We start from the raw sequence: 25,214 nt of genomic DNA, 5'->3' as shown, positions 1-25,214 counted from the left end.
CACTAATAAAATGAAATAAACTCTAACCCAGTCAGAGCATCAAAACAGAGAAGCACATTAATACAGAAGTAAATTTAAGAGGAGTGAGTCCACAAAATCTAGACTAAGTAATGCACCGACAATATCTTCAATAAGAATCCGAATTCTGTAGAGCTGGAAGGCCGAGTGCAAAAAAAGAATAAAAGTGAAAAAAGCTCCACTATATAGGTGATGCAGTTCACCCCGATATCAAGAGTTTTACGTAGTCTCCTGCTTCCTCCGCTGAAATAAAGTCCTTCTGGACACCGTTATATGTAATGCGAAGCCGAGCTGGGTGAAGTATTCCATAGCGAACTCCCTCAATACCACGAAGTTGATGCCGAACCTCGTTAAACGCGGCCCGGGCCCGGGCTGTCTTGGCTGTGTAGTCAGGGAAAAACGGAGATGGTCAAATCCCTCGTTTTAATCTGCTGGATCTCTCTCGCACGGCCTAAAATATCAACACAGTCACTGTGATAGTGGAATCTGCACACAATAGCTCGTGGTCGTTCACCAGGCTTGGGCTTCGGCTGAAGGGTCCGGTGGGACCGGTCCAGAACCGGCTCCTTCTCCAGACCAAACGCCTCCTTTAACAAGGCCGCTACAGCAGCAGTTGTACAGGTGTCAGGGCCCTCTGGAACTCCGACTATCCTAACGTTATTGCGCCGTGACCTCGACTCCAAATCCTCACATTTATTCTCTAATTGAGTCACAGTCGCAGTGAGAGACTCGATAGTAGTCTTCATATGAACTATGTCATCGGTGCAACCGGAGAGCTCGTGCTCCATTTCCCCAACAGTACCTTTCAGTGTTGATATGGTAGCATCGATAGCGACTTTATCACCAGCCTGCTGTGTTTTCACGGCCTGCAGGTCAAGCTGGATAGTAGACAGCGCATCCCTGAACATCGCCTGAAACTCCTTTTTAAAAATATCGGCAATGTCCTTCCTCAGTGAAGCCAGCAACTCAAGCTTGAGTGCGGTGAAATCAGGGTCACAGCTCGGGGACGCGGATTCAGGGGGAGAAGAGGACTCGCTCACGGTGCGCTCACTAGGTCTCAGTCGTGTCTGAATGCTACCACGGGTTTTCGTGTTCTTTCCAGACATCTTAACGTGCCACAAAGTTAAAAATGCAAATGAGGAAACGAAGTAGAATAAGTCAAAATATATTTTATGACCAAAAAGTGCTAATTAATTACAATTTTAATCGAAATCAGCAAGAGCCTCCAACTTCACGTCTTACTCCATCGAACACCGAATTCGAACCGTATTTATTTATTTATTTATCTCCTGTGCCCCTAGTGAGTTCAGAGCTAGACCCTCTACATTTCCCTTACCGACCAGGCACTGGGGTTGATGATGCCATTATTTATCCGATGCACAGATCACTTCTAAACCTGGAGAATACTGGGAGCATTGTGATGATCGGTTTTTTTTTTTTCCAGTGATTTCAATAAAATTCAGCCATCACTACTTAGGGGGAAGCTATTGGGAGCTGGAGTTAATTGCCATCTGGCTGCATGGATCATCAACTATCTCATTGACAGACCACAGTATGTAAGGCTCCAGGACTGTATGTCTGATGTGGTGGTTAGCAGCACGGGAGCACCACAGGGTACAGTGCTCGCTCCGTTTCTCTTCACCCTATACAGAGCGAACTTCAGGCATAGCACTAGCAGTTGCCACATGCAGACGTTCTATGATGATAGTCATTGTTGGACAAGTATCAGAGGAGAATGATCAGGAATCCTGGGAGGTCATCGCTGACTTTGTCAACTGGTGTGAATTAAACCATCTCTGCCTCAATGCCAGCAAGACAAAGGAAATGGTAGTCGACCTCCGCAGGAGGCCACCCCAGTCTATGCTGGTGAGAATCTAGGGTGTTGACAGGGTGTAGACGTATACATTCCTGGGTGTTCACCTAAACAATAAATTGGACTGGTCCATAAACACAGATGTCCTGTATAAAAAGGGCCAAAATTGTCTCCACCTGCTGAGGAGACTGAGGTCTTCTGGTGTGTGCAGGACCCTGCTAAAATCTTTCTATGACACTGTGGTAACATGTGCTATCGTCTATGCAGTAGTTTCCTGGGGAGTTGGGAGCACAGAGAGGGACAGGAAACTTCTTAACAAACTGGTTAAGAGGGCTAGCTCTGTCCTGGTCTACCGCAGGTCCTTCATCCCTATAGCGGTCAGACTCTTTAATGCAAAAAACAACATAATGTAGCACTATTAGCTGTTTTGCATCATCAACCTATACATTCACAATAATTCTGCAATATGAACATTTATTCATTTATTATTATTTGTTGCTCACCCTCTAATGTTATCTGTGCAACAATCCATTTATGTATATTAACAAAGTGTTACTCATCTGTATATATTCATATTTGTATTCATCTGTACATACATTGAGGTGTTCAAAGTGTACATATTACCATTATTATTATTTTGACTACTTTTATTCTTATTTTTCTATTCCTATTGTGTATATATATATATATATATATATATATATATATATATATATATATATATATATATATATATATATATATATATATATAGTTTTAGAATTTTTTTTCAATTCTATTCCTATGTAATGCGTATTCTTTCCTATCTGTTTTTTGTGTTACTGAGCTGCTGTAATGAGGGAATTTCCCCAGTGTGGGATTAATAAAGTTTATCGTATCTTATCTTATAAACATTAACATTAGCCAATGTTAGAGAGGCCTTTAGTTGCTTAGATGTTTCCCTGGGTTCCTTTGTGACTTTGCAGACTATTACAATTCTTTCTCTTGAAATGATCTTTGTTGGCCCCCACTCCTAGAGAGGGTACCAATGGCCTTGACTTTCCTCTATTTGTACATAATCTGTTTGTCTGTGGATTGGTGTAGTCCAAAATCTTTAGAGATGGTTTTGTAACTTTTCCAGCCTGATGAGCATCAACAACCTTTTTTCTGAGGTCCTCAAAAATATCCTTTGTTCATTCCATGATCATTTGTTCATGCACTTCCATAAACATCACTCCCATACATTAGCTTCCTATAGATCCCTTTTCTTTACATAAAACAGGGTGCTCACTCACACCTGATTGTCACCTGAAATGATGAGATGGGAGGCTGGCTTGGGATAACTCAAAAAGGGGCTTTTTACTTTTTAAGGTCTGATGGTTTTTCTCTTAATTCTCATACAGTGTAATTTCACACTGAGGGTGGGAAAAGTTCTCAAGAGTATTTCTATCACACTGTACTGTGTCGTCCAGTTCGAGTTGACATTTCAATTATTTGATGCTTCTCCCCACACAGTTACATAGGCTGAGAAAGAGCACAGAGTAGTTACATTTAGCAGTATGTCATCATAACAAGCTGCATCATTTATTATTGCTTTTAATCTGTCTATGAATGACAACAAACTAATTTCTGAACACAGCTCTGTTCTTGTAACCTAATGCACAGATCCAGTATCCAATACACACATCCGATTTCCCCCCCAACTGTTTACATTCACTTAAGACATAACTGACAGTGTTTGCATGAATACTCAGCCAGACCTGCATGATGTGTGTGTGTATTTATTTGACGTTCCAAGCATAAGAAACCGCTAAAGAGAACTCAATTCAGTACTAGCATGATGAGGCAGCATTCTGTGCACGAGTTTCAAGTGTGTGCGAACAGAAAGTCCCCTGGTCAGGCAGGGAAACGTTCCTTAATTTCTTGCCATCTTAATTTTATGCTGTAATTTATTTTTTAAATCTTTTTTTCAGGTTACACATGACATGGACTCGACTGTACTCAGAAAAATTTCACAGTCCAAAATGTCCGCGTCATGTCAAGTTCAAGTACAAATTAACTCGAGTGCATGACAAGTGTGAGTTTGTTCATAACTGGACTCGAGTCCGGACTCGAGTCTGAGTCTCGGATTGAGTACCCCAACTCTACTATTTACTATGGTTAATGGTTGATTGACTAAGCTTTAGTGTAGTATCTGCTCTTATCTGTTTACTACATTATACTTTGATCATATGATAATCTCATAATGAAGTGTTGTTTCTTTCATTCTATTGATCAGTCATTCAATAATGTTAGGTGTTCACTATGCTTATTTGTTTTTTACTAAGATTTAGTTCTTTATCTGCTCTTATCTGTTTACTACATTGTACTTTTTCATATGATGATGTCTGTAAGAGGCTGTGCCATCAGACAGCAGAGGGCAGATGTCCAGGAGAACTCAGTTGCCCAGAATTCTCCAGGCTGATTAACCTAAATTGCTTGCACCTGCCAGGCAGAATACTTAAGGCCAGATTTTGGCGCAGCCCTTAGTTGCCCTTTTGAAAAGGGGTGGGCAGTATGATATGTGAGGTTGATTGCACAGGTGATTATTTGAATGAACTATTTCCTGGTAGCTTGAACCACTCTGGTAATTTTCCTCAGAGTTCTATCATCAACTCTGCTTTTTGTCAAACCAAATTAGAGCTTCCCCAGAAGATGAGCAGTTTCTGAAATACACAGACCTGCCCATCTGGCACAAACAACCATGCCACAATACCTAGTCACCTATCAGAGAAGCTCTTGACTTGTATTTACATGATTTTATAGATTGTGCAACTGCTGCATAATTGGCTGATCTAGATAATTGTATGAATATGCAGGTGTTTCTAATAAAGTGGACAGTAAATGTAAATAAAATGTGTGTCTAAATATAATTAGTGAAATTTGCCCCTGGATAGTTCTGCGTTGCTGATGCCCCTTTACATTTTGAGGTTTTACTGGTCTCTATTTTGTAAAAGATTCATTTGTTCAAAAATGCCATTTTAACCCATACAGGCCTCCCAGTTTTTCGAAGTGCAAACTTCGTGATGTTTTTCAAAATGCACAAACAGACCCAAACGCTTCCTTAAACACGTGTCTTACATTTATGAAAACACTGCTTGCACATTTATTTATAACCAAGCTTTTTATTCTGCAACCGAGTCCACACAGAGCAGTCCTGTAAAAATAGCACATGGATAAGAGCAGATACTACACATGTATCTTAAATACCCATGGAATATAAACACATATAGAAGCCTGTTATTAGGTAATTGTGACTTTCTATGTTCGTTTTCAGAGAATTGCGAGTTAAAGGTTAGCATTTACATGCTTTGTTTGTAGCAATGCTAACGCTCTTGGAGTGTGGGAGCACCGAGTGTAAACTGTAGTTAATAAAATAATAGGTCTCATTCAGTCCATTAGGCACTCTGATGTAAACACTTAGCTACACGGTGTCTTTGCAATTTGTGTACAAATGTGCATTTATAAGTAAACTAGTACAGAAACTGTGCTAAGCGCTAGCTAGCTACAACAGCTAAGCTAGCTGACTCCACTGAATGTTGGCTAGCACATCATTGGATTACCCTTCGCTAATCGGGATCCTGTTATTGGTGCCTATACCTAAAGACACAATTAGTAGTAATAAATAGTTTTAGTTGTATTTCATTTATTGTGGTTTATTAATGTTACTACAAAGCCAGTTGTATTATCATAGCTAGTTGTCTACATTCAGAATGGTTTGGTACAGTGGTTCCCAAACTTTTCCAGGGCAAGGCCCCCTAAATGGCATGAACATTTGACCGAGGCCCCCCTTTTGCAAGATGTCTTTAAAACACATTAAAAATACAGACTTCTGAATATACCGTCCCCCCCCCCCCCCCCGCCTTTTTTTTAAATTAATAATTACATATTTACATTACATTATTGATTCTCTGTGTGTGTGGTTGTCTGAGAGTGAGAAAGAGAAAACATACTAGTGGGAGGGATGGGCTTGGTGGCTCCAACACAGATTGTCAAGCCTGGGCTTTATGTTTGTCAGTGCCATATGCATGTCATTGTCCACATGTAGACGTGCTCTGTGTTTTAAGTATTTTAAAAGTGAAAAAGCCAGACTCACACAAGTAAGTTGTTGCAAAAGGGAGAAGGCATTTCAGAGCTCTCTCAGCCAGGGCAGGATAGTCTTTTCTCACATGCAGCCAGTAGTTAGAAAGGGAAACAGACTCAAATTTCATTTTTAAATCACATGAATTTGTCAAGTCAGTCAGTTCCTCCTGTGCCTTTAAATCGAGACTTGCACCTACACCAGAAGCAAAGGGGTTCCTAATCCAGTTTAGATTCGTGTTTTCAAGGTCAGGGAAATAGTCTCTGAAATATCCCTGTAGGTGCTGAAGGTGGGACTGGATCAGTGGAGAGATGGTGCCCAACTCACCAGATGATAGGAGCTCTTGTTGAAGTAATGGAAACATTTCTGTAATTCCCTCTTGGAGCTTGTTTGACCATAGCACTATCTTCTTCGAAAAAGCACACACTTTGTCTTGCACATGCGATATGTAGGTGTCGCGCCCTTGCATGCTTTGATTCAATACATTTAGGTGGTGGAAAATATCTGACATGTATTCCAGGCTGCATTTGTAAAACGGTCTGCCAGCTGATGCTTTTCACAAGAGAGGAACTCCGCAATCTCCCCCCTCAGTTCATATACGTGGTTCAAAACCGCCCCCCGTGATAACCAATGCATAATGGAATGAAGCAGCAACCCAGCAATCCGTACCCATCTCATTGCAAAGCAAAGTGAACAGTCTGTGTTTCATGGGGTGGGCTTTGATGTAATTCACAACTTGTATAACGTCTTGTAATACATGGTTAAGCTCGTCGTCAATCCTCTTCGTGACGAGAGCCTCACAGTGTAGCATACAGTGTGTGGTAACTGCATTCGGGGCTTTCAGTTTGATACGAGCGGTCACTCCACTGCTCTTCCCGGTCATGGCTGCGGCCCCGTCCGAACACACCCCCACACAACGAGACCATTCAAGTCCATTAGATTCTATGTACTCATCCAAAACTTGGAAAAAATATCTCTCCCAGTGGTCCTACCTTCAGTGGCTTTGCAAAATAGTATTAGTTCAACAAAACATTCCTGGGAAATGAACCTGATGTACACAAGCAGTTGAGCAGCATTAGATACATCCGTGCTCTCATCCAGCTGAAGCGCAAAATATTCGCTGGTTCTCCATTTCACCAATCCGTTGGCTTATGGAATTATCAGAAAGTGGTACTGTGTCGATTTTACAATCAGCATCATCACCAAGCAGTTCTCTTACAATGTCTTTGGTAGCTGGTAAAATCAGATCTTCTCCAATTGTGTGTGGCTTCTTGGCACGAGCTATGTGGTATGACGCCAAAAACGATGCCTTCAGTGCCCTTTCGGGGACAGTAGCTTGCTGCACGAATATGGTCGACTGTCTAGCCAAATTCTCTTCTTTTCGTTTGAAAAAGTCCATTGTCTTTTCGGCCTCTGTTGGGTGCTTTTGTTTCAAATGACGCTGAAGTTTAGAAGGTTTTAAACATTCGTTGGAGAGAATCTCCAGGCAGAGAACACATTTCGGGCACTCACTGCCATTCTTATGTGCTACAGTAAATCCATACTTTATGTATACAGCCTCATACTTGCGAGTTTTATTTGGCCACAAGGTCTTCTTTTTTTGTGCAGCAGAGTTTGGGTCAGCTGGGCTGTTGGTCTTGTCATCAGGGCTTTTTCTTTTTAAAAACTTGTCCATTTCTTTTGAGGTAGATGGTAGCAGTTGCTGGTAGTGTGTGTGTGTGTGTGTGTGTGTGTGTGTGTGTGTGTGTATGTATATTATATATAAAATATATATATATATATATATATATATATATATATTATTTGAAAAAATCATGTATTTATTTATTTTTCACACCAAATTGTTGAGGCCCCCCAGGTGCCCCCTGGCAGCCCCCACTTTGAAAACCTCTGGTTTGGTATATGATGTATTTAATAGTTTATTTTATTTTTCTTTCAGAACAACATTCACAAACAAATATATACAGAGATTTACAAAATGTACCTATTGTTACAATCGTTATACTGCAAAAAGAAATAAACTGAAGTAAAAGAAAAATACAAAAATGAACCAGATACATTGTATTTAATAAAGTGCTGCTGGCAGGATACATTTTTGTAGGCAACCCGAAAGTTAGCATCACCCTGGTTCCCGAAAAAAGCCAATAGGATTTTTGCATTGGCTTTTGGATTAATAAAGAAAATACGTTCTGTGACCAGCAAAAGTTTACTTATTTATTGTTCATCAAGATAATCTTCACATATTAACACAATTTACATGACGTTTGAAGCCTAAATACAATCAGCAGAAGTAAAAAGCTAAATGTAGGCTATAATCAAACTACATCATGGTCACATGACTTCAGTCACCACCACTAAGCCTCTGACAACTCATTCAATCTTTATTTAAATACCACTAAATTGGAAAATAATATAAATTGATCACTGATGCCTTGTGGTGTTTGTTTTTGACACGAGACTGTACTCTGTGTGTGTGTGTGTGTGTGTGTGTGTGTGTGTGTGTGTGTGTATCAATGGCGAGCAGTGACCTCTATAACCGGGTATGCTGTGACGCAACCCACCCCATTTTTCACATGACATAACTAAACACAGTAGATAAATGGTATGGCACCAGTTTAGGACACACTCAAAATCAGAAACGCCAAATAAGAAACACCATGGCAGGTGTCGATTTTAAAGTATTTTCCTACCTTATTTAAACATAAAATTCATTCTCGGATCCTTCTTTGTGAACTCCTCTATAACCTTTTCAAAGAAGCTGTCCGACTTCTTCAGTTGGTGCAGCATCCGCTTTTCAATGGACATCAGAGCAAGGCCACTCAAGCGCCGTGGTCCAGTAGCATTGTGTTGGAAAGTCTTGATCCTTTTCAAAGCAGAACTTGTTCTCTCTACTGATGCAGTAGTAGATGGCACCATTCGAAACAGCTCGCATAGTTTGTTCATGCGTTCCACTGGCCTGCGTAGAAGCACGGCCAAACTGTACAATGTCAACTTGGAGACGTTTCTCTTTCCAAGTTCAGGAGATGCATATAATACTTTCAGCTCGCGGCGCAAAAGGAGATCGTCGAAAAAACATGCATATGTTTCAAAGAGTTGAATGCAGTGTCTGGAAAGGTCTTATCATACTCCACAAATTTAGAAAAGTCCAATTTTTCCAGGGAGGAAAGCCTCCATATGTAAATCAGTGGTGTCTAAAATTAAAAAGATCTTGATATTGTTCCTTTTTGTCAGCACCTTTGTTCCTCTTTGAAGAGTCAAGATGTTTCTCGTTGTCTTTGCAAGTGCTCAGCTGTTTCCTTCATTTCCCTTACACAAAACCCAATGTCAAAAACCTTTGATTGGAGAATGTTGAAAAGCACGTCTGTATGAAAAAAAAAAAAAAACATCAGAAAAGCTCCAAAAGAATAATAAATTTGGGATCTTGAAAATCCCCAGCTGACAATGTATTTTTCGTCCCAGTCCAATGGGTCGTTCACTATGTTGTCAAAGAGCTCTATCGAGGATTCGTGTTTCTCTTTGGCAGTGTTGAAAAAACGAGATGTATAGTTCCATTGTGTAGGTGCAGCTTTGGGAAATCGCCTCTTCGATGTTATCCAAGGCCTGGGTGCACTTTGGAGACTAGGTCGTTCAAATTGCGGGGGGGGGCACCTTGCAGTCTTTCAAAGTGCTGCAAGCTTGTGAAAGCACTAAATTGTGAACATGACCACAGCAATGCACAAAACTTGCACAGGGGCGTTGTTCCTGAACTTTTGCCTGCAAGCCATTTAGTTCATCGGATGTGACTTCCGCGCCATCATATGTTTGGCAGACAAGCTCGGAACCGCATCCCATCCCTACTATGGCAGCAAAAATATGTTCTGCTAAGGCAGCAGCTGATTGGTCAGTGCTGACATCAGAAACCCCACAAATCTTTCTTCTGCAATGCCGTCCTTGGTAACGTACCTCCAAACTGTTGACAGCTTTGCAAAGTTTGAAGCGTCTGTTGTCGCATCCACAAGTACTGCCACAAAGGTGTTCAGTTTTTATGTTGTTTATCAAAACATTTCCCACTGCTTCTAATTTTTTTGCTACTTTTCTGGTGAAAATTTCATGTGAAGAGCCTCATTGGAAATATATTTACTGAAAAAAAATGTTGATGCATCCATTACTTTTTCCCCCCCACTGTATATTCCAAGTGATCTATTTAATTTTTTCAGTGTAATAATTTAATGAATTCTTTCTATATTAAATAGCATTGTTTTTCTTTGTCTCTTCCCTGGAAATATGCTAATTATAATCCACTGATTGATAGTCTATTGCCTTTATTTTGCACCTGGCATATATATGCATATAAGTATTCGTAACCTCTTCTCAGTGATAAGCGGGTGTCAGAAACGGAAAGTTGTGCATTGCCATATTGTGTACCATATTGTGTACCTGGCTTCAGATGTTCCTTTGTGCCGATACACCACTTAGCCACCCCCTCCCTTGACCTTACTTTTGACTACACTACAAATACACTGCTACACTGTTTTCATATGGGTACCATACTGTACTTTTTGCATTGCTCACAAATCACATCATTGATTCAAAGCTTTTCTTATGTCCACAGTAATCATACCATACAGCTGCAATATGTGTATAGTATTGTACATATGCGATATGTACATGGACTATTTGCATAGTTGGACTGTACATTGTTGCTTGCTGTATATACTGCTCATATCTACACGGTGCTATCCACTATGCTATCCATTATGCTTTTTTAATATATATTCTATACGAGCCACAGAGCCGGCACTGACTGCCCCTGCAGTCCGCCTTAATGTGCCCAGTTACACCACACCTTCGGCAGTAAGTTAGTTGCCCAGGAAAATACAGAAATCTCCTGTTGGGGCCAATAGCAAAGCTTCCTGGCAGACAAATCAGGTCATCAGTGGTGTCTCTTTTAAATTTAACAATGAATCATCTTTTGCCGTTCCACATGCCAAATGTGTTAAGACATTTTTTGCCTTTCTTAATTTCTGAGTAGTACCGTGCCAAAAACAACACAATGTTCTTTTCTTTGACAAAAGGATTGTACATGTGTATTATCAAAGCACCTGGCTAAGAGTAAACAGAGCAATTAGCTCCCTTCCACTCAAGGCCTGATGGCACTTCTGCTCATTAAATCTTGGAAAAAAGGTGGAGCAGTCCTTGAGCTGGCATATGGTCAAATCAAAGAACCCAGCGAAAAAAGTATGGTAAACAGTATGTAGCTAAAACAGGCATTAAGAACATGCCCAACAGGACAAGAAACTTAGCTAAAAGGCAGAGATGCGATAACCTGTTATGTCCTCTGGCCTGAAATGCACCCCCAGCACAGCTTCGGAGCTGCGACGGTAGGCATTACCTTGAGCTGCGAAAGGATCAGCTACAGGTAGGATTGAGCAGCCAGACTCCACCCCCAACAGATCTTGTGTTCCAAAGTGTAACCCCAGCTCCGTCTTACATTAAACCACCATAAGACAAGTACAGCTATGCTGAAAGCAATTCCCCCAAAAATTAGCTGAAACCCTCAGTGTTCCTCTCCATGGAACCCTTTAGTAAAAGGCAAAAGATTTATGCGTGAATGAAGAGAAACCCAAGCTATACATGAAGTCAACCCAGGCCTCCGAAACTCCATCGGAGGCCTAGAAAGGCGGTCTAGGGTAGGTTGGCTTGCGCCGGCCCCTTACACCTGCATAGCCTTGATAGCTACAGATGTAGGATTGGCCTAGAGCTGGATGTCTAAAGAGCCTGGCAAAAGTGCTATTTCTTGCCGGGCAGTGGCGGTACAAGTGTTCCCCACTTCCACACAGACTGCAGACTTTTGGGACTCCACACTCTGTTACATTATGATCCTCTGCACCGCAGGTCCGGCATCGCTGCTCAGAGCAGACCTCCTTTGTATGGCCTAGCGCTCCACATCTTCGGCAGTAGATAGAGGGGCTGGCCCGAGTAATGGAGATAACTGCGGTGAGGGCCGATGGAAAATCTTCCCGGAGGGTGTAGCAGTCCCCCTGGTACCGCCGGATCCACCCGGCGCTTTGCCAGAAACCTACGTTTACCATTCCAGATCCCAAACCGTCCTCTAATCTTCTCTCCTTCTGAAACTGTAATGCAGTACCACGCCAGGAATACTCTGATGTCCTCATCAGCTATGAAAGGGTTGTACAGATGCACTACGATGGGAACCTCCTCCACTGCAAAAAGCGGCACCACATGCAGTCCCCACAATGCTTCGTCCTCTGACTTTTGGGTGCATTGATCAAAAAATGCAGCACAGTCGGAAAAAGCCGTGAACGTAATATCCACAAAGTCAGCTGAGACAAAATCCTTTTTTTTTCTCCTTCTTCTAACCCTACTTTGTATTAAAAAATCTATTAGGTCCCCTTCCTTTTCCCATTAAGTACATCTGAAACCTTTTACGATTGACCCCTGTTCCATTTTGTCCAATCGTTTAACGTGAATATTTATTTATTTCCTCCTTTTTGTTTGACCCTTTTGAAAAGGGGCACCGTTCCTGGAGGTACTGCAATACCAGGTCGATGCGTGGAGTGGACGGAGCAAGCCCCTCTTCCAGCTCCTCGCTCTAAAAATCCGTTTAATATAAAGTCCTCGAATGGAGGACGTATTGGGTATTAAACTAATAAGAACAGATAAGAACAGATACAGTTCTAATAAGAACAGATTTCTTTCTAAACAATTTTGTCACTTTTTTCTTCTCTTCAGTCCATAGACAACATTTGTGATTTATAAATAAACTTAGATAAAACACAAATTTCTTTTTAAAAATTGTTAAAAGAAAAAAGTGTGTATGTTGTCATAAAATCCATGAATGTAAGTGTCCATAAAATCATTTCCGTTGTTAAAAATGAATAAATAACCATATAAATATATAAAACGGACAAATCAAAAACCACTAAATTACTGAAAGTGTCCTCTCTTTTTCAAGACCGGGCGTAAGTCCCTACCAAAGGTGCCCATCACACTGCTCTCCAGTCACGGCCCGTCACTTCCTGTGCCCAGCGGAGATCCTCTACCCTCCGGCTCGCTGCTCCCGTAGCCTTTGTAGTTGAGGGTGCATCTATGAACGGCCAGGGTCGGTGGGCAGATAGGGTTAGGGCCCATGCCCTGGGAGTGCATAACTGCCCTGACCGGGAGAATCTTATGGGCCACCATCCATGACAAGTCCTTGTGCCTGTTCTGAAGAGCAGGGTGGGCGGCATTCCTCCAAACTTGTTTGGCCTCACTTAGAGTGAGGCCTGGGACTGGACTCACTGGTTGCCAATCCTGATCAAGAGAAAGAAGAGCCTTGTGGTTAGTTACAACAGAGACATCTGCTCCTTCTAAAAGGTTTTTCTTTAAAAACTTCTTTATAAAATCATGTTCTTTGCTCAGATTAAAAGATACTGGTGTTTTTAGGTCTGGTAAAATCTTTAGGCTTCGTAGGTAGGACCCCATCCAGAATCAGGTCATGGCTGCTGTCTTGCTTTCTCTGGATGGGGTCACGGCGTATCCGATGTGGAGGGCTGTAAAACGCCTGCCTAAAAACAGGTGGGGGTCTGGGAGGCCTTTCCCGCAACTCTCTGGTCTCTTCTTTACGACCTCCCTCTTCACCCTCTCCCACTTGGACCCCCAGACGAACTAAAATACCGCCCACGCCAGGTCTAAAAGAAAGTTCCTGGTGGGACTGAAAACAGAACACACAAGTAACATTAAAAGGTAAAATCACTGCTTCAAAAATTAAAATTTTACCTTCGAGTGTCAGCTGTCTTAGTCCCCAAAAGCCCAGTCTTCATCTGACGTTCCCTATTAAGTGAGTCCAGTTTCCCCGTCCTCCACCCTCTTTGCCAAATTTAACCCCTAAAATCCGTAGGTCAGTTTTAAAAACCAATTCCAGTCCACCTGTGTACACGTTACCCCATGGCCCAAAGAGCTGGGCCTCGGACTTGCTCCTGTTGAGCTTAGCACTGGAGGCCTGACCGTACCAGTCAGTCAAGTCCATTGCTCTTCGTATAGATAAAACGTCGGTGGCTAAAAGGGTTACGTCGTCCATATATAAAACACACATTGCGGTCAGTCCACCAGTCCCAGGCACTTCCAGTCCTTTGATCCCCTTCTCAAGATCTGTGCCAGTGGCTCAATGCAAGCCACATACAGGAGGGGAGATGACGGACACCACTGCGGATATTTACCGCTTTGGACACATGCCCATTAACCAAAATTTTGCTGACTAGGCCATTATACACAGTCCCACCCAGGCAATAAACCTATTAGGAAACCCCATTTTTCCCAATACCTGAAACAGGAACTGGTGCGAGACATGCTTGATCAGGGTGGATCACGTGCTCTAAAACGGTCGAAATACGTGCAGCTAAAATCATGGTTAAAAGCTTAAAATCAAAGTTTAAAAGTGTGATGGGTCTCCAGTATTTGAGGTCTGTCCTGTCACCTTTTTTGTGCAGAAGTGACACTATCCCTGTTCTGAAGTCTGGAAGTCTGTCCAAGGTCTCACTCTTTAAAAACAGTAAGTAAGTCATGTGCTAAAATGTCCCAGAAAGTCAGATAAAATTCTAGGGGCAGTCCATCCATTCCTGGGACTTCCCCTTTTTAAAACCTTTTTAAAGAATTTTGCATTTCTAAAACCGTAAAATTCTTGGATAAAAGTACTGCTTCACTGTTGACCTTGTTGTCTAAAAAGGCTAAAACTTCCTCCAAGGTATCTGTGTACGTATTTTTCACTGTATAAATTACCCTAAAATGCTCCCACCCCACCTAAAATCTCATTTGTTGTTTTTAGTTCCCTCCCTCCATCTTTAATTGAGGTAATTACACTACCCCTCGATGCAATCTTTTTAAAAAAATACCTCGTACATTTTCCCCCTTTCTCAATCTCTCCCTCTCTGCTTCTTAGAATGACCCCCCTGCTTTGTAGGTCTGATAAAACATGCATTTCTGCTTTTACTTCTTTGATTTCATCTGTAAAATCCATCCAACAGTTAAAAAGGTTAAAATATCTCTGCAGTCATTTTTGCAGTCCCATCATGCATCTTTTTTCCCTGTTCTTATTTTCTTTTTCCTACCTTCTTAAAATTGTCTCGTCCGTTCTTTCACCATCTCCCACCACTGTGCTCGTGAATCATAAAAGGCCTGGAGGGTCTGCCATTGGCTGAACTGCTAACTATACTCTCTGACTACTTCTTTGTCTTCTAAAACAGAGCAGTTCAGCCTCCAGAGCCCTCATACCGTCACACCATTGGACAGTGAAAGGGTGCAAGACAGCATCATGTGGTCAGAAAAGAAGAGGGGGGACAGTGTAGCATCGGTTGGCGGGCAGTCCCGTATAAAAACATAATTGATCCAAAAGGCTCTGGTGCCATCACCTCTGAACCAGATTAAGTCCTCCTCTCTTTGATGCAATGCGTTAAAACAGTCGACTAGTTTAAAATCCTTAACTAAACCCTGAAGTAAAACCGATGTTTTATCTACCGTGCAGTCCCCCGCTAACCTTTTCCTATCTTTCACTGTTAAAATACAATGAAAATCCCCTGCTACAATTAGGGGAACCCTACCTAGCATGTGGGACTGCAGGTCTTCTAAAAGTTCATACCTTTTCATTTTTTTCCGTAAAACCATACACATTAACAATAGTAAAATCCCTATCTAAAAAAGGTCAGATTGGCTAAAAGTGCCCGCCCATCCCTCACCACTGTGCTGCCCTTAGCCAAGATATTGGGATTATTTATTAAAATAGTGACACCTTCACATTTATTAAAATTGGAACCACTCCACACAGAGGGTCCTGGGGTCCACAGGTCTTCCCATTTCCTGTAATTGCATAAGAAGGGCAAAGCACACTCTTGCAATAAAAACACATCTGACTTAAAAGATTTTAAAAAGGATAATACACTCTGTGCTCTCAAGGTGGACCTCACACTTCTCACATTGATGGTTGAGATTGTGAGGGTCATGAGCAGTATGGATAAAAAGGTATAAAACAGTGTTAAAAAACTTGCAGAGACAAACTTAAAATCATATTAAAGGCACATTATTTCTTGTGACACTTGCTCTTCCTTTATCCCAATGGGCCTGGGTTCAGGAGGGCAAGTGTCTGCAACCTCACGGGCCGCAGAGGCATCCTCTTGCGGCTCCTTTGGCAACGATGTTTTTAGCTGAAGAAGGAAACCTCATTTGGGGGCTCTGAAGGCCACAAACGGTTCAGATCTTCCGAGGAAGAACTGTCTTGCCGTTGCTCTGCCCTCAGTTTTTTCTCCTTTGTTACGAACAGAGGAGATCCCGCAGGTCTTTTCTGCACCTGAGCATTTGGGAGAGGACTGTCTGGCCCACTCTCCCCAGATACTAAACTTATTTCTGAAACTGTCTGCATGGAGGAAGCCGTCCCTTCTTCCCCTTCCTCCATTTCCTGTCCTTTCTTTTCCGGGGAGGGGGGGCTTCCTCCCTCTGGTTGTCTGACTCCGCCCCTAAGGCCGCCCCACTCTGCTGAAGTCCTGAGGCTGACTGGAGAATTGACTTTCCCGCCAAAACCACAGGGCCCGCCTCCTTCTCAGTTGTTTGCACTGTTTGCTCCGTTTGTGGGGTGGCCATCTTGTTACCCTTCAGTTTGTTGGCAAAATTTTTGGGCAATCTCTGTAGAGGTGGTTTGTCTCCCCACACAGATTGCACCGTCTGCCAATGGTGCACTCATCAAAAACGTGACCAATTTCTCTGCATTTTCCACATATTAATTCCTGGCATGGCTCGGCTAGATGTCCCATTCTCCCACACTTACGGCAGAGTTTGGGCATATCTTGATAATGAATGTAGCCTCTGTTCTCTCCCAACACAATCATGGAAGGCAGATGTCTCAGGCCCTGGTAGCCCCCAGCATCTTCCCATTGTTTAATGGGGATCCGCCAGGAACAATTCCAGATACCGTCCTCATCCAACACTTTGACTGGTTGTCCGTGAACAGTGCAAAATCTACCCAGCCAGACACAAATGTCATCCCCACTCACCGTTTCATTAAACATCCTGACAATCACTGTTTTAAGTGAATTATCAGAAAGTTTCTCCACAGTGAACATGGAGAACTGGGCCTTACAACCATGAAACCTTTGCCAGAAATCATTTAGCAGAGATGCAGTCCTAAAACTAACGTCAAAACCTTTGTTCAGGGGCAGAGTCACTAGACAGTTCAGTTCATCCGGTTTTAAATTTAACGATTTTTGGATGAGCTTCCTGGAGAAATCAAGGCATGACATCCCCAGGAGCTTTCCATCCACCTCGTTAAACAAAAAACGTATGCTGTGGTGCCTCCTCATGCCGGCACGAGCAGCCGACATATTGGAGACGCCACTAGCCTATAAATAAAACAAATATAAAACTAAACGCAATAAATATTATAAAAAAAGGAAAATAAATAAATAAATAAATAAATTTGTCCTTACCTGCCCACAGATCCACAGGCTCGATGTTCCATTCACCAACAGAAGCTGAAAAACACAGGGTCCGCACAAATTTCCTCTTTAGATAGTTTGCCCAAAGCCACGAGAAGGCTGAGGACAATGACCACCAAAGAGTCGATCACTGTCACCACCAATTGATCTTAGCCAAAAGGCCGAGAAGCAATAACCCGTTATGGCCTCTGGCCTAACGAGCACCAGCTGGCAAAGCCTCCACTCCTGGACGACATGCGTTACCACATGCTTGAAGACCTTGTGCAGAGAGGATTGAGCAACTAGGCACCACGCCCAACCGACCTTGCATTCCAAAACCAAACTTCTTCCCTCTCTTACATTAAACTGTAAAACAAATCCAGCTTTGCCACAGCAAAGCCCACAAAAATAAGCTGAACTCGTCAACATTCCTCTCCACGGAAATATTTAGTAAAAGGCGAAAGATTTATGCGTGAATGAAGTGAAACCCGAGCTATACAGAAAGTCGGTCCAGGCCTCCGAAACTCCATCGGAGGCCTAGAAATCCGGTCTAGGGTAGGTTGGCTTGCGCCGGCCACTTACACCTGCACAGCCTTGATGGCTACAGATGTAGGATTGGTCTAGAGCTGGATGTGGGCTGTGGTTTGTATTAAAACCTAATAGGTCCCCTCCCTTTTCCCATTAAGTACATCTGAAACCCTTACTATTGAACCCTGTTCCGTTATTAGTTGAAAAAAACGTGAAAGAAAACCCCGTTTTCTGCAATAAACCCACATACTGTTATTTAACAATGGCAATACTGTCACCTGAAATATGCACTTTCGAACCCCTCTTATAGTGAAGCCTACCTTTTCCCATGAGGCAGAAATCCCTTTCTTTTGTCATATGCAAATGATTGCCTAACCTTTCCCTACTCATCCCCACGTCCCTTCCCCTCCAAAACCCCTGCCTAGACTGCATTTGGCGTGAGGGTCCCCCCTTCTCTGCACCAAAGCTCGAAACCAGTGTGGCCAACAGGGCCCATAAGCACGACCTACCCATCCCCGTCCTGGGAACCCCCGACGGGCTCCTCCACGCCTCCCCGTACAGTCGCCAAGCTTCCTGTCGCTCCCCTAGCCATCTTACTCAGCCTAGGAAGCTGCGGTAAATGGAGCCCAGCTCCAGCCTTGGCGTCCGTGCTCGCAAACACTTTCCCCTCCACCTGCAAACTGCCCTTTTCCCCTCTGAGACAACTAACCACGCAATCTTGCATTGTCCTGGGTCCAAGGCTTCCAATCCCTCCCCAAACCTTACCAGGTTATCATTCAAGGGGACGTTAGGGCCGGTTCTCCACCACTCCTTCACTAGTCCCCAAAACACTTGTATGCAGGGACATGTCCAAAATTCATGCTCCACCGTCTCTTCCTGTCCACACCCTACCGGACATAGGGGTGTCCTAACACTCCCAAAGCAATACAGGCATTCCCTTACAGGGAGGTGGCCCAAGGCCACTAACCAATTCAAATCCCTTGCCTCCCCCTCCAAGAAAACTGGCTGGAGGGCCTCCTGACCTCCCCGCCTACAACGGACCAAGCTGAGGGGACCCTCTGGTTGTGCATGAAGAGGTCATAGAGGTGCCTGTGATTACGTACCAGGCCACCTTCAAGGCACCCTGGGTTCAGCCCCAAGACCTATGCCATGCGGTCATAGTGCCATGGTCTTTCGAAGGTCCATGGGCTTGACTGCTCTAGAGGAGCTAGGCTCCTCAAAGGGAAGCCCAGCCAGTACCTGGCAAAGCATGAAGCAAGGTGATTCAGAGGACGGATAACTAGCTCTGTATTGAAAGCTATCAGCATAGCCACCATTTTCCAGAGGAGGTTAGGAACCCTTTCCAACCCCCCTCTGCTATCAGCTGGTACATAAGAGCTCTCTGCACCAGCTCTGTCCTCCCTCCCCAGATAAAATGAAAGACTGATCTTTCTAACCTGCCCCCACCCCACAAGTGGGCATGGAAAAACATTGGCTATATGGATCAGCCTGGACAAGATGTCCATTTTTATTACAAGAGCTCAGCCATTGATTGACAGCCTTCTGGTTTCCCATAGGGCAAGGCGCTGCTGTACCTTCAGCACACTGGCCTGATTCCTGGTGCCGCTGGCTGAATGGAAGAAATTAATGCCTAAGATCTTTATTCCATCCGGGCATACTGGGTAACCACCCCAAGCACTTGATCTACCCTGACAGGATCCGCACGCCATAACCCTGGACTTCTCAGAGTTCACCAAAGCTCTGGAGGCCTGGCAGTAGGACCCCCAGGTGGGAGTCCACCCTGTGGAACTCGTTCTCATCTGTTATAAAGAGAGTCAGGTCATCCGCGTAAACCGAGTCTAAGGCTCTGCATCCCCCCCCCCCCGGGACATGGAACCCTGCCAGTCTTTGGTCTGCTCGCAGGCCAGCCACTAGCGGCTTAATTGCCAACACGTATAGCAGCGGGGAGAGCGGACACCCTTGTCTCACCCCACCCGCCTGCCTCACCGGCCTCAACAGAAAGATGTTGATGCCAGCCCACCTCCTCATACAACAGCTTCACCACCCGTATAAACCTTGGCCCAAAACTCAACCTCTTGATCACAGCAAAAAGGAAAGCATGGCTAACCCGGTCAAATGCCTTTTCCTGGTCTAAGCTCAGCAAGGCCAAGGGTCGGCTTTGCTCCTCTGCCTTAGTTAAGACATCTCGTATTAGGCATAAATTTAGGGCACACGTCCGGCCCTGCACACCGCACCTCTGGTCCGGGTGGATGATGAGACTCATCACTTTTCCCACCCTCAAAGTGATGGCCTTTGCCAGAATTTTTTCTTTGCCAGACGACCAACCGACCTTGCATCCCAAAGCCAAACTTCTTCCCTTTCTTACATTAAACTGTAAAACAAATACAGCTTTGCCACAGCAAAGCTCACAAAAATACCAACTGAATTCGTCAACGTTCCTCTCCACGGAAATCTTTAATAAAAGGTGAAAAATTTATGCGTGAATGAAGAGAAACCCGAGCTATACATGAAGTCAGCCCAGGCCTCCGAAACTCCATTGGAGGCCTACAAAGCCGGTCTAGGGTAGGCTGGCTTGCGCCGGTCCCCTACACCTGCATAGCCTTGATAGCTACAGATGTAGGTGTGGGCTAGAGCTAGATGTGGGCTATAGTTTGTATTAAAACCTGTTAAGTCCCCTCCCTTTTTCATTATGTACATCTGAAACCTTTACGACTGACACCTGTTCCATTTTGTACAATTGCTCAACTTGAACATTTATTTATTTATTTATTTATTTCCTGTGGACCCTAGTGAGCTCAGAGCTAGACCCACTACAGTTCCCTTACCGACCAGGCATTGGGGTTGATGACGCCATTATTTATATGATGCACAGATCACTTCTACATCCGGAGAATACTGGGAGCATTGTGAGGATCAGGGTTTTTTTCTCCAGTGCTTTCGATACAATTCAGCCATCACTACTTAGGGGGAAGCTTTTGAGAGCTGGAGTTAACTGCCATCTGGCTGCATGGATCATCAACTATCTCACTATCTCACAGTATTTAAGGCTCCAGGACTGTATGTCTGATGTGGTGGTTAGCAGCACGGGAGCACCACAGGGTACAGTGCTCGCTCCCTTTCTCTTCACCCTATACAGAGCAGACTTCAGGCATAACACTAGCAGTTGCCACATGCAGATGTTCTATGATGATAGTCAATGTTGGACAAGTATCAGAGGAGAACGATCAGGAATCCTGGGAGGTCATCGCTGACTTTGTCAACTGGTGTGAATTAAAGCACCTCTGCCTCAATGCCAGCAAGACAAAGGAGATAGTAGTCGACCTCTGCAGGAGGCCACCCCAGTCTATGCCAGTGAGAATCCAGGGTTTAGACGTATACATTTCTGGGAATTTCCCCAGTGTGGGATCAATAAAGTTTATCGTATCTTATCTTATCTTATCTTATCTTATCTTATGAACATTAAAATTAGCCAATGTGAGAGAGACCTTTAGTTGCTTAGATGTTTCCCTGGGTTCCTTTGTGACCTTGCAGACTATTACAATTCTTTCTCTTGGAGTGATCTTTGTTGGCCCCCACTCCTAGAGAGGATAACAATGGCCTTGACTTTCCTCTATTTGTACATAACCTGACTGTGGATTGGTGTAGTCCAAAATCTTTAGAGATGGTTTTGTAACTTTTCTAGCCTGATGAGCAGCAACAACCTTTTTCTGAGATCCTCAGAAATATCCTTTGTTCATACACTTCCACAAACATCACTCCCACACATTAGATTCCGATAGATCCCTTTTCTTTACATAAAACAGGGTGCTCACTCACACCTGATTGTCATTCCATTGATTGAAAACACCTGACTCCAATTTCACCTTCAAATTAACTGCTAACCCAAGAGGTTCGCATAGTTTTGCCAGTCACATATGTAATATCGGATCATTTTCCTCAATAAATAAATGACCAAGTATAATTTTGTCTCATTTGTTCTCTTTGTCTACTTTTAGGACTTGTGTGAAAATCTGATGATGTTTTAGTTCATATTTATGCAGATATATAGAAAATTATTTCAAGCACCACTGTAGTTATGGATGTGTATGCACACATATGTACATAAATATTCATACACATATACACTGACAGATGTGTAACAAATAAATATACATTCAGCACAAGTTAATTGTCTTTTGCCTCCATTTCTGACTCATTTTGCTCTATTGTTCCCAATGTTGCTTTCCTAAATTCCTCATCCCATCCTACCAACAGGTATGGAGAGATGACAGTCTTTTACCCCTGAATGTTCCCCAGACCATCAGCATTTACAGTCATGTGAAAAAATAAGTACACCCCATGGAAATTGCTGGCAATGTTTTGACATATTTGGACAAGCAAACATTTGATCATCTTTGAAACAGTGCCTATTAATGAAGTTGATATACTTGAACAAAACCACAATGAAAAATAGCCTTTTCAATCATTTATTCAACAGAAATATAAATAGATATGATATTCTTCTGTGGAAAAAGTAAGTACACCCTTGGCCTCAGAAATTAGTATTGTCCCCTTTAGCAGAAATAACTCCTTGCAGGAATTTTGTATAATTGGCCACCACTCTCTGACATCAGCTTGATGGAATATTTTACCACTCTTCCATGCAATATTCTTTCAGTTGAACGATGTTTGAAGGTTTTCTTGCATGCAGCATAGCAACCCCAAACCATAACATTTCCACCACTGTGCTTCATAGTTGGTACGAAGTGCTTCTCCTGAAAAGCTGTCTTTGGTCACCATCAAACACACCAAACATCTTGGATTCATCTGTCCAGAGCACCTTATTCCAAAAGACCTGGTCTTTGCCTATATGTGCATTGGCAAAATGTAGTCTTGCTCTAATGTTCTTTTTTAGACAGCAAAGGCTTTTTCCTGGTCTCCCCCACGCAGGTCAAAGTTGTGCAATCTCTATCTAATTGTAGAAGTATGCACTTTGACACCAACAGTTGCGAGACTTACTAGCAGATCCTGTGAGGAAATTTTGGGGTTCCTGGAGAATTCTTTTTGCATCAGATGATCTGCTCTTGGGCTGAATTTGCTGGGATGGCCAGTTTTGAACGAATTGGCAGTTGTTTGAAATCTGCCCTATTTGTAAATGATTTTCCTTACAGGGAAATATATATATTTTTAAAATTGGGGATCTTTTTAAATCCCTTGTGAGACTCACCCACAACCTTTTTTTCTGAACACCTTACAGAACTCTTTAGATCTTGCCATAAAGACACCAAACACCTCAATAATAAAGGGAACACCAGACACTATATACAGTATCTCACAAAAGTGAGTACACCCCTCACATTTTTGTAAATATTTGATTATATCTTTTCATGTGACAACACTGAAGAAATGACACTTTGCTGCAATGTAAAGTAGTGAGTGTACAGCTTGTATAACAGTGTAAATTTGCTGTCCCCTCAAAATAACTCAACGCACAGCCATTAATGTCTAAACCGCTGGCAACAAAAGTGAGTACACCCCTAAGTGAAAATGTCCAAGTTGGGCCCACTTAGCCATTTTCCCACCCGGGGTCATGTGACTTGTTAGTGTTAGAAGGTCTCAGGTGTGAATGGGGAGCAGGTGTGTTAAATTTGGTGTCATCGCTCTCACACTCCCTCATACTGGTCACTGGAAGTTCAACATGGCACCTCATGGCAAAGAACTCTCTGAGGATCTGAAAAAAAGTATTGTTGCTCTACATAAAGATGGCCTAAGCTATACGAAGATTTCCAAGACCCTGACAATGAGCTGCAGCATGGAGGCCAAGACAATACAGCGGTTTAACAGGACAGGTTCCACTCAGAACAGGCCTCGCCATGGTCGACCAAAGAAGTTGAGTGCACGTGCTCAGCGTCATATCCAGAGGTTGTCTTTGGGAAATAGATGTATGAGTGCTGCCAGCATTGCTGCAGAGGTTGAAGGGGTGGGGGCTCAGCCTGTCAGTGCTCAGACCATACGCCGCACACTGCATCAAATTGGTCTGCATGGCTGTCGTACCAGAAGGAAACCTCTTCTAAAGATGATGCACAAGGAAGCCCGAAACAGTTTGCTGAAGACAAGAAGACTAAGGACATGCATTACTGGAACCATGTCCTGTGGTCTGATGAGACCAAGATAAACTTATTTAGTTCAGATGGTGTCAAGCGTATGTGGCGGCAACCAGGTGAGGAGTACAAAGACAAGTGTGTCTTGCCTACAGTCAAGCATGGTGGTGGGAATGTCATGGTCTGGGGCTGCATGAGTGCTGCCGGCACTGGGGAGCTACAGTTCATTGAGGGAACCATGAATGCCAATATGTACTGTGACATACTGACGCAGAGCATGACCAGTATGCAGTATTCCAGCATGATAACGACCCCAAACACACCTCCAAGACGACCACTTTGTGAAGCTCTGGTGAACTCCATGCCCAAGAGGGTGAAGGCAGTGTTGGAAAATAATGGTGGCCACACAAAATATTGACACTTTGGGCCCAATTTGGACATTTTCACTTAGGGCTGTACTCACTTTCGTTGCCAGCGGTTTAGACATTAATGGCTGTGTGTTGAGTTATTTTGAGGAGACAGTAAATTTACACTGTTATACAAGCTGTACACTCACTACTTTACATTGTAGCAAAGTGTCATTTCTTCAGTGTTGTCACATGAAAAGATGTAATCAAATATTTACAAAAATGTGAGGGGTGTACTCACTTTTCTGAGCTACTGTATAAGAGAGGTATAAATAAGACTCCATAAATAAGGTTCCATCTGCACTCCCTAAGCAGGTTCTAATCACTGGCACCCAATCTTGAACACCTGATTTCAATTTTATGTATTTGAAAGTGTGATAAATGTATGGATGTACTTACTTTTTCCATATGACTGATCAGGGTTTTTTTTATTATTTAAATTGTGATAATTACTACAAAATGTCAGCTTTGTGTGTCATTTGATAGAGTGCATCAACTTCAGTAATAGGTACTGTTTCAAAGAGCTGTGTGTGCCTGGTGTTATTTGGACTTGTCTTGTTGGCTTTTTCACTCCATAGTCCAGTGAATGTCCAGTGGGCATTTTTGAGCTACTGCTGCCTACTCTGCAGTTTCCACCTCTCCTGGAAAAGGACTGTCTGACCTGTCTACAGGAGATTGTATATCTGCTGTCATTAACAGTGAAACAGTCTCCATTCCCATTGACATACCCCCTGACTCCCAAACAGGATTGTGTAAGGTAATTCAGGTTGAAGGAATTTATTTTCCTCTGCCAAGACCATCTGCCTGACATCCTTAGCATTTGCTGCACTG

General features: G+C 43.1%; 4 non-coding genes across 4 annotated transcripts; all 4 read right to left on the bottom strand.

Annotated features, from left to right (window-relative positions):
* Positions 1 to 11,424: 11,424 nt before the first annotated feature.
* LOC128623754 (U5 spliceosomal RNA) lies at positions 11,425 to 11,540 on the bottom strand. Its single transcript, XR_008388653.1, has one exon. It is a non-coding gene; the product is annotated as a U5 spliceosomal RNA (small nuclear RNA).
* Positions 11,541 to 12,437: 897 nt separating this feature from the next.
* Positions 12,438 to 12,624, bottom strand: LOC128623781 (U2 spliceosomal RNA). Its single transcript, XR_008388672.1, has one exon. It is a non-coding gene; the product is annotated as a U2 spliceosomal RNA (small nuclear RNA).
* Positions 12,625 to 17,749: 5,125 nt separating this feature from the next.
* On the bottom strand, positions 17,750 to 17,864 carry LOC128623750 (U5 spliceosomal RNA). The gene has a single exon (XR_008388649.1). It is a non-coding gene; the product is annotated as a U5 spliceosomal RNA (small nuclear RNA).
* A 2,418-nt stretch (positions 17,865 to 20,282) lies between these two features.
* On the bottom strand, positions 20,283 to 20,399 carry LOC128623752 (U5 spliceosomal RNA). Its single transcript, XR_008388651.1, has one exon. It is a non-coding gene; the product is annotated as a U5 spliceosomal RNA (small nuclear RNA).
* Positions 20,400 to 25,214: the final 4,815 nt, after the last annotated feature.

The sequence above is a fragment of the Ictalurus furcatus genome, chromosome 19, assembly GCF_023375685.1.
Source record: "Ictalurus furcatus strain D&B chromosome 19, Billie_1.0, whole genome shotgun sequence".
Classification (NCBI taxonomy): Eukaryota; Metazoa; Chordata; class Actinopteri; order Siluriformes; family Ictaluridae; genus Ictalurus; species Ictalurus furcatus.
Note: the sequence above shows the minus strand (reverse complement) of the source record. Positions and strands in the feature narration are given on the sequence as shown.